Consider the following 13007-nt stretch of genomic DNA (forward strand, 5'->3'; position numbering starts at 1 on the left):
TGAATTTCATGTTTGGCTTCACGTTCCTATTTCCTTAGCACCTCTCAACACTTGATTCTAGAACATCTAATCCTACCTGTTTCTACTGCCTTAGTCTTCTGGGCTGACTTAGCTCTAGGAGCAGATCTAAAGCTTAAAGAAGGCTTTGACTGGGTCTGGCTGGAATGCTTCTGGGCTACTCGATGCAGAGTGACTTGCGTTTTCTTCTTGCTTACTTTGACTCTTTTGGGCCCAGCTTCTTGGGATTTTTAAGGGCTTCACATAACTCCTGACATCTGTATAGCAGCAGCCTTGCCTGCCCCTCCGCCCTTCTGACACTCGTCTTGGAAATGATCAGTCAGTTTAGTTCTGTAGATGCCCACTGTGGCAGGCACAGTGATGCTCGCTAAACACTCCACTGACCCATTATGCTGCCATCTTGCCATAAGGTGGAGCCCGTGGGACTGGTGTTGGTCATGGGCTAGGAAGGGACATGACAAGAGTCATTTCCAGGCTGAAACAATGAAAAGCGTATGCATAGTTCTCCAGTCTCTCTTTTCCCTGCTACATCAGCCAAGCAGGTGATGTCGAAATATGTAAGTGTGGTGTACCTGCAAGATGGACCCTATGTCAGCCTGGGGCCCTGACAGATTATGTGCAGATAGCAAAAATGGGCAGAATTCTTCCCTTGCCATAATTGCACTTCTTACAATATGACTTTGTAGCTGTTCCCAGCAAGATAGGGGTCTATCTCTTCATCCCTTGAATTAGGCTTGGCTTTGCACTTGCTTTGGCCAATGGCATGTAGTGGATGTAACACATTAGTTCTGAGAGTAGACTTCTACTGGCTTCCTCCTTTTTGGAACCTTGAGACCACCCTGCAAACCAGCCTGAGCCAGCCTGCTGGAGGATGACCCCATGGTGAGGAGAGCCATCCAAGGAGAAGCCATTCTAGACTGGCTGTTGCATGGACCATCCACCAGCTGACCGGTCCAGCGTAAATCTGCTCAGCCTGGCCAAGACCAGAAGAACTTCCCACAGACCTGTAGACTTAGGAGTGACATAATTGGTTGTTGAAAGTCCCTTGGGGTCGTTTGTCATGTGGCAAGAGCTAACTGATATACATTAAGTCAATCATCTCTCTCCTGTGAATTTAAAACTATCAAGAGAAACTCTGGACAGTCTCTGTCGAGTATGTGAACTAGAAAGCCACACAGAGCCCAGAGAGTCAACCCACTAAGTGGCTGGACTCAGACCCAAGAGAGAGAAAAGAAAAGCAGATGTGCCAACAGTGGCAAAGGAAACCACGCAGAGACGGAGAACTGGGGAGAATAACTACTTGAATTTCAGGAAACCTTTGTACCTCCTTATTCCAGTTTCTTTATGAGACCGGAGGACCTGCACAGTGCTTTCTCAGAACTTTATCAATAAATTAATATTTTCTTAAGTTATCTAATCCTTGCAACCAAATGATCCCTGTAAAGACTCCAGTCCTGCTCTCTAGTCTCAAATAAATGCAAATGTAGTAAGTATGAGACAGTGGGAACTTATCTTTTTCATGTCCCAATTCATGAATTCCTTTGCAGTAAAGTGATCAGAAATATGTTTGTTTGATATTGCATCCACCTCTAAGTAAAATGTGTTTTTAAAATTAACAAGATAGTATGCAGGCCTTACGGTAAAGAAGATACAGAACAGCTCAGGAAAATAAAAATCACCGCTAATATTTTGGTGTATGTACTCTTCACATTCATAACTATACATACCCATATTTTAACAAGATAATTTTACATATGTATATAAATAGATAAGTTATTTTCACATATATGATTTATATTTAAGTACATATAGTCATATATAATGTAATTGTATTATTAATATATAATAACATAAATATGCTATATATTACTTTTGCCAACATGAATATTCCCAGGTTATTAACTATTCTTCTGCAATATTACTTAGAAATGATTGTATAATTTTCCACTCTGAAAATAAATAACTTATTGTTGAACCTTTATATCCCCTCCACTTTTTCACTATTGTAAAAAAATAATGCAACGAGCATCCTTATAGATAATAGTTTCACCACAACAGGGATATTTCATTAGGCAAATTCTGCGTGTAAAGGCATATGCACTATTAAAGTGCTCACTGCCCAGTGCCAAATCCATCCCTCTGGAGAACAGATCCCACAGACCTGGGCTGTATCTCCCTAATTCTCTTCAAATGACGAGAAAAACAGAACCATCAGATTCAACCCGTCACATCCATGGGCACCTATGGTGTGCAAGGCAGTGTGAGGGGAATTGCACTGAATCCTTATAGGACACATGCTCTGTGCCACTGGGCAGGGATCTTGGGTTTCCCTGCACTTGTAGAAATCCTTTCACTTGTGTCTGTTTTATGCTCCTAAGAAAATCGTTGCTCACCGAATCTAGGCAGTGACAATGTCACATACTTGTCCGCATTTTCACAATGCTTAGACAGCACATTGGGACAAAGCCGATGGAAGAATCAAGGCCTCTTGAGTCAAAAGATTCCCAATCTGCCTCTTGGGGACCTTGAGGCAGTTCAGTTAATTTTGTGAAGCCTCAGTTTCTCTAACTCTAAGGTGGCTATGAGAAAACCTTCCCCATGAAAACGAGAGATAAAAAAGCAAGGAGGCATATATTCATTAGAAAACAAACACCAAAATGATAGAAGTAAACCTCTCCTTATCAGTAATTACTTTAGATGTGCGTGATTCCACTTATATGTGTACCTAGAGTGGTCAAAATCACAGCGACAGGAAGTAGAATGGCAGTTGCCAGGGGCGGGAGGGAGGGGAGGGTGAGGAGCCCATTGCTTAATGGGCTTAAATATTTGGTTTTGCCAGATGAAAGTGTTCTGGAGACGGACAGTTGCACAACAGTGGGAAGGTACTTAATACCACTAAAATGTACACGTAAAAATGGTTAGCATGATAAGTTTTATATGTGTGTTTTATCACAATAAAAATGGGAAAAATGTCCCCAATGAGGTTGTGATGGGAATTAAATAAATAAAACATGTAATTCTCCTTCTCTTTCTTCCCTTAATTTTGACTTGTTGCACGGGGGGCCTCGCAGACGTTGAAGGGCCCACATAGATCTTCCATACTTCCCGAAGCCCGGTGGGAAACCGTGCTGCTTGCTGAACGCCACGGTGAAGAACTTGAATGGACTTCTGCATTGTGATGAGTCACTTCTCTCCCCTTTTGGATTGTAAAGCTCCAGGTGTGAGATGCATGCAAGGTCATTCTGAAGACCGTGAAGCAAACACAAAACCAGGGCAGTCAGGCATGAAACATTCGCCTTCTAGTTCTCCCCTCCTCTTGTGGACCCCATCTGCTTACAGGACTCTATACCCTTCCTTCCTTCCTTCCTTCCTTCCTTCCTTCCTTCCTTCCTTCCTTCCTTTCCTTCCTTCCTTCCTTCCTTCCTTCCTTCCTTCCTTCCTTCCTTCCTTCCTTCCTTCCTTCCTTCCTTCCTTTTCTCCCTCCCTCCCTCTCTCCCTCCCTCCCTCCCTCCTTCTCTCTCTCTCACTCTCAACAGTAATTCGTAAATTATTCAATGTCTGTGATGATGTGCTGGGAGCTGATTGTATGGAGTAAAACCAGACACGGTTCCTGTCCTCATGGAGCTCACACCCTCCATTGTGTAGAGACCTGAGTGGAGGGATTCCCAGCTAAGTGGATGGGGACTCCATTGGAGTTCTACCATTTGCCTATGTATTCTTACAAATGATGCAACACCCTCTTATCCCCACTGGTTCCCTAGTCACCAAAACGACATTAATTTGTATTAATCAAAAAAACAAGTTGTGTAGCCACGGGAGGGTTTGTTGCACTTTAATTTAAAAATAAAGGCTTGACAACATTATGTATGATGTCTGCCGGTATATCTGCACTGTGGTAATTAACACTGCGGCAGTGTCATTTCGTCTGTGGTGCTAATTACTGTGTTTCCAGCAAACTACGTAGGTGCACGGCACATTGAAGAAGTTGTACGACGCAGACCAGGAAACAGAGCCTCACGGAGAAGTCGATGCTGCGGGCGATCTCCAGCTTGCCTCTGGCTGCCTCAAGGCTCTCCTTTTTGTTATATTTCAATCCACTGCAAAATTAGATGAGAGACGTACGCGATGCCCCTTTTACAAATGAGGAATGTAAGTGCCGCTGGTGAATGCTCAGTGACTTTTCCAGGATCGCACAGCGGGCAGTGGTGGCAAATCCAGGTCTACTGAGTCTAAGTCTAATGATTTAAGAGCAAGTTTATTTGGAAAATTACAGAGCAGCAGAAGCGAGCCATCTGGGCTGCATAGGCTCAGGAAACAAGTTGCAGAGACAGAGGGGCCCTTGGAGCTTAGGAGAGAGAAAGGCAAAGGTAACGTGCCTGAGGGAGGAAGAGGGGCCGGGAAAGGCAGAGAGGAGGAGAGCACGTTGGGTCCTTCATCTCAAGGATTTTAAAGGCTAGGAGTTGAGCTGAGGCCTTAGGGGAGGCTCTCACTAGAATATTCATCAGCTTTATGCTGATGTGTCAACACGAGGTTTAGCCCCTGACTTCATCTGTCCTTGGATAAGTCTAACGATCTTGATGTGAGCAAATGCAAGTATCTCAGCTTGTTTCAGATGCGTACATGCTGATAGAAAGAGACTTCTCTCAAGAGAGTGGCTTGTGTGATCACAGAGGCTGGCAAGTCCGAAATCTGCAGGGTGGGCTGGCCGGCTGGAGGACCAGAGAAGAGGCAAATGCTGCATGCAGCTCAAGTCCAAGGGCCTCTGCTGCAGAATTCCTTCCTGCTCCAGGGAGGGCGGTCTTGCTGCTCTGCTCAGGCTTTCAACTGTTCGGGTGAGGCCCACCCACAATATGAAGGGCAATGTGCTTTATGCAAAGTCCACTGATTTACATGTTCATCTCATCCAAAAACACCCTCACAGAAACAGCCAGAATAATGTCTGACCAAAGCTTGGGGCACTATGACCCAGCTGAGTTAATATATAAAACCAACCGTTATACTTACCTTCAAATCTCATTTGCTTTCTTTACTACATCTTATTTAAACAGATCTGAGACAAAGAGTTGTGTTGCTATCACACATAACAGTTTATATATGTAAACTATAGAGAATATATAAATAATATTTCATAATTTCTAAAGCCAGCTGTACCAAGTCTATTCTCCAAACCTCATTCACACGGAGAGTTTGAGATGATGCCCATCTGAATTATAGAACAATTGTTAAGAAGTAATTTAATTTTTCTCATCAGAAGCTACGTGAACAAGAAGGCAGATTTATTCTTGAGTCTGTATGGAACCACAGAGATGATTCTGGTGTAAGTCTCTCAGGCTTTCTAACTTCCTGTTTCCAGATGGACAAAGAAGAGAAGGTATATCTTTCTTTTTTTCTTCAAAGACCCCATTCACAAAATAAACATATTAAAGATCTTTAATATGTTAAATATATTCAGTTTAATGGAGATAGCACTCGCAGGGTTGATGTTTATTGCAGATAGCTAAGCACATGTAAGCCTCACCTTCAGAAATTCCAAAGGATTCCATGCATAGTTATTTTCTCGGTGTGATTCAAAGCTTATGTGAGGTTTCCAGTATATTCTCTCTCAAGGCAGTTGGACCCAAATCTCCTCAAGTATACTTGGAAATAATTCCCTAGAGTTAAATGGAAATGGAACACTACACAGGGAGTAGTGGGGAGGGAACAGAATTCCAACTGCGTGAAAGGAAAACACTTGCATCCTCAACACAGCAGGTTAGAAAAGGCAGGGCGGAGGGCACCACGCATTCTGAGGACTCACTATGTGTCAGATGGCATGCGCCACCTTACAGACCAGGAAACTGGGTACAGATGGCCCAAAACTCTACTCAACAGTACAAGGGGAGCGGGTGACAGGATTGAAACTCAAAAGAAGTCTTGATGACCCAAAGCTCATGATCTTCCCACTGTCTCAGAGAGCAACTTCAAAGCCACCACAGAGAGTCTGCATGCTGTTTCTCAGTGACCTTGTAAATTCAGACAATAACGGTCTTTTTATTTATTTTTCTGTGTGGAGTTGGCCCAGGCCCTGCTCACTTGTAACACAAAAGTGCTGGCATTCTTGTCTTTAGGATACAGTCTTATGTAGCAGATTGTCTTTCACTATAATTTGAGGGAACACAGTGGGCTGAGGGATATAACCCCGACATCTCCAACAGCAGTGGTGAGTATGGTGTATTCCAGGCCTTGTGCTGAACAGCTTCACATTTAACCCTTGCACTGCCCATGTGAGGAAGGCATTACTACCTATATTGCACAGGGGAGGAGAGGGAAGCTCCAAGAAGTGAAATGACTACCTGAAGCTCGGGTTAGAAGTCGGCAGAACCAGAATTCCCATCCAAGCCTGTCTGATTCTAAATTTTACAGCTCTTGAAATGAAAGTCAGAATTAGGCTGAGAGTGTTAGGGAAATCTGTAGTTTATAAGTAGCTTCTGGGTTTGGGGATAATTCCTAACACCCAAAAGTGGTGTCTTTATGGATGTAGCAGATTGGGTTGAATTTGGCCAGACCTGCCCTGAATACTCTTGGGAATTTTACAATTCTGGATAGCAGGGGAAATCCCAGTCAAAAGATGGATCATACCCGCCTATTGTAGTGTTGGCTTAGCAACTGGGGGGCCGAGCCCATAGTGTTGGCCCAGTGCCCAGAGGAGTTAGCGAAGAAGGTCCAACAACCGTGTCATATAAATCAGGTGTCCTTTCTTTGCAACTGAGGTTTCCTATTATGTGTCTCTGACTGCTCTGCTCAGGTGTGTAATAGGTCTTCTTTGTATGTAATTAGTGAGTCTGAGAGATTGAAGACCAGCACTTAGTCTGGTTTCCTGCAGAGTAGCTCGGGGTGCCCAAGGGTTGATTTGTAAAGGCTGAATGAAAGAAGCCAGTGGACTGCTCGCTCCCACGGGCACCCCGGAGGCATCACTGCAAGGAGAAACAACTGGAGTCAGATCGCCGGCCTCACTGCAGCGTCGTGTACACACGGACTGGCGAAATTAGGGTCCTATAGGTTCTAGAGGTAGAAGAACTTCAGAGACAAGCAACCCCAGTCTCTTAAACCAGTAAACTAGGGAACTGAGACACAGAGAGGTCGAGAGACTTGGGCAGGATTGTACAAGTGAGTAGCAGACCCAAGATTAGAAATCAACCAAGTGACTCCGTTCGTTAATCTGTGAAGCACATCTCCCCTTACTCTTTTTCTTTTTTTCCCTTTAGGTTATTGTATATGGAAGGTACATAGCATACTAACTTGGGAGTTAGACATGCTCAAGAACTAAGGGTGTATATACACGAATACCATAACCCCTAGAAGTGTAGAAAAAATTCAGCCTGGACATAGCACTTACATGATGTCATTCATTTGGGTATGGGACTCTTCTCCTCCCCAAAGGTGTTCTGTGCTTTGAAAATTTCAGAGTAATGGTTAGAAATGGAGGGGAATAGATGTGGAGGAGAGAAAGAGGTAAAGGATGTGGAGCATTGGGGGAAGGCATATTTGTAATGCAGATTTCAAAGAAAGCAGAAGGTAAATATTTGGAGCTCGTGGGTTGAGGCTATTAGGAAAACTGTGGCTGAGATGTGGGTAAGGAAAGAAGAAAATAAAACCCGACCAGAGTGATCTGCTTTGAGTTACCATAGATGGAGTTGCGTGGGAGGGTTGCAGAAGTACTTCCAAGATCTCACTCACTGTTCTTAACCCTGGAGGGTGGACGGAGGTTTCTTCTTTAATAAGGCCAAGTTTATTCCAGTCTTTCTCTAGCCTAGCAGTCTGAGTCAGTCTGCTTTTCCTATGCAGAGACCAGAATTTTGGAGTCAACATAGAAGAACCCGATCACATGTGCCACTTATTATGATATTAATCCTATTATTATTATTAAGGCAAAAATTGAACCTATATATGGTAATATGGACTCTTCAAACTACAGATTACTTTTTTGCAAACTCTACAGGGATGTTAGGCAGTAACACTGTAGCAAAGCATCTCTTGACATGATTGGTGCTGGTGGTTATGACCAGAGGAATGACAAACAGGTTTGAAAGAAGTTGCCTGGACCACAAAGGTGTGGGCTACATGAAGTGATGCTGTTCATCCTCCACCTGCCTTAAGGGGACATTGGATAGGGGGCTGCCATTAAGTTGGGAATGTTCTTGCCTCACAGAGTTGTTGATACCGAAGCCCTTTACCTATCCCTTAGCCTTGCCCAGTCTTTGGCCAGGGTAGGGGACCCCAGAGAGTGGTGTCTGGAAGGAGTTTTCCCCTTACAGTCCTGGATTATGGATTCCCAGGTGCGCGTCCTATGTACTATTTGTCTATTGCGCCATCGCTGCCAGCTGATGATTTTATTAACCTAACATTATTTAAATAATTTCATACTTTGGTAAAATTCAATAATTTGTCTTGTGTGTCTCCTTAGATGCCTTATGAACATTTAAAATCCCCCGTGAAGCCTGCAAGGTAGGTGGGGGTCTTCTCGTTTTCCCAATGAGATCACTGAGGACAGAGAGGATTACATGATGCCCGCGATGTCACACAGCTGGTGGGTCAAAGTGCCAGGGTTTGCACACAGGCTTTCTGATTTCAAGGTTGGTCTCTTTCTGCCTCATGGTCCTTCTCCTAACCCTCAATAAGCAGGCCTCGTCTGCATCACTAGGGTTCAGTTTGGGTTTCAGGATTAATTCTTCAAATTTCCTCACCTGGATTAAAACTCTGCTTTCAACCTTAGACCACGAGGACTGTGAGAGCCCACAGAGCTCTTGCCACCCCTCTCACTGCTGGTTGTCCACATCCAATTGCTTTAGCTCTTCAGCGGGTGGCTGGAGTCCTGGCCCAGTTGCGTAGAGCAACCAGAACCAAGAGAGTATCGGCCAACTTACTGGCGGTCTTGCCCCTGATGGGAGTCCACCTCAGTTACCTGGTCTAGCTCAAACCACGTTTGGGTTGGGTGCACTCCTTTAAACTTAAATACATTTACAATTATTATTTTGAAAACACAATACAGGCACGTTTGATTTATCTTTCTTGTTTCCTGCTGAATCCCTGGCACCTAAACAGTGCTTGGTGTCTGTTTATTGCAAGGAGATGCACAAGACGATGCTTTGAGTATCACCTGGGTGTCTGTCCCCAGCTCCACCCTCATTCTGACTCCGTGGGTCTGCGGTGGGACTCAGGAATGACGTCTTCCTCTTCTAGGTGTCCCTCGGTGTGCATTTTACCGAGTCTGACAAATGTTCAATGCTAGTGGGTGGGGGTGTGGGCAGAGCAATACAGCGGAGTTTTCTTTATCCTTTTCCCATCCTCTGTGCCTTAAGGAGTTGCTTTGAAATTGCAAAGATGATAGCATTAAAGTTCTTTCTAAATATAGGCAGTGGGCTACACGTGGCACATCTTCAGGCCACCATCTTCCCCAAACTATGAAAATTCAAGGTTAGACCACCTTAATTAACATACTAAAATTTGCCTTAGAAAAGTTATTTCCAGCATAAAGTCACTTAATTCAATCCTCAGTTCCCAAGGCTTTAGGCAAAGAGCTCCCGTCTCCAGTTTCTTCCTCGCCCAAGAGGCGAAAGCTCTTTATGTGAGCCCCGCAGGACGTGCGGGTGCGCAGGCTCAGCAGGGCACGCCTGTCCGGCTCTCAGCTCTGCCCTGTGCAGGTGGGCCTGCTGCGCATGCTAGAATCCTCCATGCCGGTTTTTTCAAAGTTATTAGAAAAAGCAAATGTCTGGGGGACGATGGGATAGTAGGTCTCAAGAGACCTTATTCCTCATGTCACTGAACACAGGTTAATTATTTAACATTTATGTCCCACAGTATCCTTGTCCCTAGGGACTCTTGTCCACCCAAAGTTGCCACCCTCTAGGTCTAGGACATACTCAGAAGCCCGCAGTGGTTAACAGGTAATGTAACTGAGACAGGGGAGGCGTGAGGTGACAGGGAATGGTGAAGATTGAGGGGCCCTGGGGAGCGCAGTTTCTTGGGTGTCTCTGGAAGGGTGCAGGGCACCAGGGAGTGGCTTGTCTCTGGAAGAGAAACCAGGAGGAATCAGGAGAAGGAGGAGCAGGGGTACAAGACTCACTGTTTATCTTGAGCCCTTTGGCCTGTGGGGGGAATTTTAAAGGTAAACAAGATGATTTGGGTAATGAAACAAGATCCTTCATAGGCAATCATGTCTGATGCTGAATCGACTCACATTGGGGGCCCAGGGGCTGGTCTAGAGCAGCTGCCCACTGGAAAGACAACACAAGCTGCATCCACACATTTACGTTTTCTAATAACTACATTAAAAAACCCCAAACAGTGAAATTAGCACGAAGGACACACACCCATCCACAGATGAATGCATAAAGGAGAGGAGGCACGTACAGTGATCTTTGAACAACGTGGGTTTAAACTGGGCAGGTTCATTCACACACAGGTTATTTTCAAGAAATACAGTAACTTCTTGATAACATTTTCTTTTCTCTCTCTTTATTGTAAGGATACACAAAATATGTGTTAATTGACTCTATGTTGTTGGTAAGGCTTCCAGTCAACAGTAGGCTAGTGATAGTTAAGTTTTGGGGAGTCAAAAGTTGCATGTGAATTATTTACTGTGCGGGCCGTTGGCACCCCTAACCCCCACATTGTTCAAGGGTCAACTATAAACAATGGCATATCACTCAGCCATAGAAACAAATAAAATCTTGCCATTTGAGGTGACATGGATGGACCTAGAGGGTATTACATGAAGTAGAGTAAGTCAGACAAAGACAAATGCGCTGTGATTACATATATGTCGATTCTAAAAAACAAAATAAGCAAATACACCAAACAGAAAATGAACAGGCTCACAGATACAGAAATCAACAAACTCGTAGTGACCAGAGGGGAAGGCTGAAATAGGTGAAGGAGACTAAGAGGTTCAAACTTCCGGTTATAAAATTATTAAGTCACAGGGATGTAAAGTGAAGCACAGGCACTAATATTGTAACAACATTGTACAGCGGTGGGTGGTAACTAGACTTATTGTGGTAATCATTTCAGAATGTACATAAATATCAAATCACCGGGCTGTATACCTGAAACTCAGAGGCCACTGGATGGCAATTATGCTTCACCTGAAAAAAAGGGATATGCTTCACTGACTCCAATATATCCAGAATATTATTCCAACATGTAATCTAAATAAAAATTATCAGTGAGATGCTTTACACTCTTTTTTCATAGTAAGTATGTATTTCACATTGAAAGCACATCCCGGTTCGGCTTCCCCACCTTTTAAGTACTCAGGAGACACCTGTGGTCAGTCGCTACCACACTGAGCAGTGCAGCCTGGTCTGTCTTCCCTTCCAACGTGTGCTCCCGCAGGCCAGCGGTGCTGCCTGAGGGGGGGGGGGTCGACAGGGCAGCTGCTGAGGAAGCTGATTCTGTGGAGCACCAAACAGCCCGGGAATAAATCAGGAACACAGGGCCAGAAACTCACATCTGTGCCCCACCCAGCTAGACATCGCCCTCTCTGTTCTGGCTTTTCTCCCTTTTTTTCCTCTTTCCTTTCTCTTTCTGTTATGATTCATATTGCGGATTTTACGGGGTAACCAGGCATGGGAGCAGACAAACAACAGTCGCCTGGGTTAGTAGTTACAATCTACTGATCCCGAACCCCAGTAATGCAATGCCTAGGGCTATTGACTGGGAACGCATAATAGGTCCCATTATCTGAACTACGGGCATTCTTCACATTCCTCCTAAGAAGCCGGTTGAACCTGAAAATCCTGAATTAAACCTAGAAGACAAATGACCTGAAAGTGGGAAGCCCTTTGCTAACAGGTGCAGTCGCTGGGGGATCCGGGAAGAAGCCCCCAGTGCTTCCATTCACCTGCCGCCTCCTCCGCTCACGAGCAGTCAGCCTCTGTTCCCAGCCTGAGGGTCAGCCATTGAGTCTCCATTCATCAAAGCTCTTTGCTTTGTCAGCTAGCGACTGTGCATCCGAGACTCCGCCTTGCTGTGCAGTTCCCACCCTGTGCATTTCTCAGAGGCTCCCCGGTAAGAACACTTCCTGTGTCCTGGAAGGAAGGCTTGGGGTCTGAAATGGGCATAGAATCCTTCACAACCCACATCCAGAGAGGATTCCAGCCCTGATGCGCTGGTCTTAACTTGATTCCCCCCGGGGCCACTTGCTATTGTGGTCCTTCACAAGGGACGGGTGACTGTGGAAAAAGACACTGATTTCTAGGAACAGCGTGCATCCTTTCTAGAAGCAAGCAACCAAGGAAACGACATTTTCGGACCAGAAGTCGCATCTAGATAAACCGCGCTGCCACCAGGTCGACATCACTAGCCGCTCCTGAGCCCTGCGTGTTTGCCGCTGCATGTGCATTAGCAGCTCCGTCCTTGCTGCTGCCCAGGGAGCAGATGGCTTTATCGCCACCATTCTGATGAAGAAACTGAGGGTCAGCGAGGGTCAATGGGTCACAGAGCGGTAAGTGCCAGAGATGATGTACGTGACAGAGCCTGCGGGGACTGCACACGGAGCTGCTATGTGGGCCTGAGGAAGGAGAGATGACGTTCCTTCAGGAGCACCAGTGACGTTTCCCAGAGGAGACCGGGCACTGGGAACGGGCATTGGAGGGAGTAGGATGGAGATGCCCAGAGAAGCCCAGCTGAGGGAGTAGCATCGGCAGAGACCGGGGGCTGGGACAATGCAAGGCGTGCAAAGGAAATGGCAGAAGAGAAGCAAGGCAAGGTCCCTGGAGTGACTGAAACATGAGCAACCACGGGCGGGGTGGCACAGGTAATGGAGACAGCAGGCAGCAGACACCTGCCGGTACTTTATGTAGCTCGTTTCATTTACTTTTCAGCAAAACCTGTGAGGTATGATGCATTACTATCCCTGTGTTACCAATAAAGAGCATGGGGCCGCCCTGGTTGGGTAGCTCAGTTGGTTAGAGCATCGTCCCGCTATGCCAAGGTTGCGGGTTTGATCC

At 45.4% G+C, this 13007-nt stretch overlaps 1 protein-coding gene across 1 annotated transcript in view; it reads right to left on the reverse strand.

Moving 5' to 3' along the window:
- Positions 1-13007, reverse strand: part of CA10 (carbonic anhydrase 10 (inactive)) — a 447141-nt gene that overhangs the window by 105315 nt on the left and 328819 nt on the right. The gene's annotated exons all lie outside the window — the stretch shown is intronic.

This window comes from Sturnira hondurensis, unplaced genomic scaffold (assembly GCF_014824575.4).
Source record: "Sturnira hondurensis isolate 20B ecotype Veracruz unplaced genomic scaffold, ASM1482457v3 Scaffold0009182, whole genome shotgun sequence".
In the NCBI taxonomy this organism is placed as follows: domain Eukaryota; kingdom Metazoa; phylum Chordata; class Mammalia; order Chiroptera; family Phyllostomidae; genus Sturnira; species Sturnira hondurensis.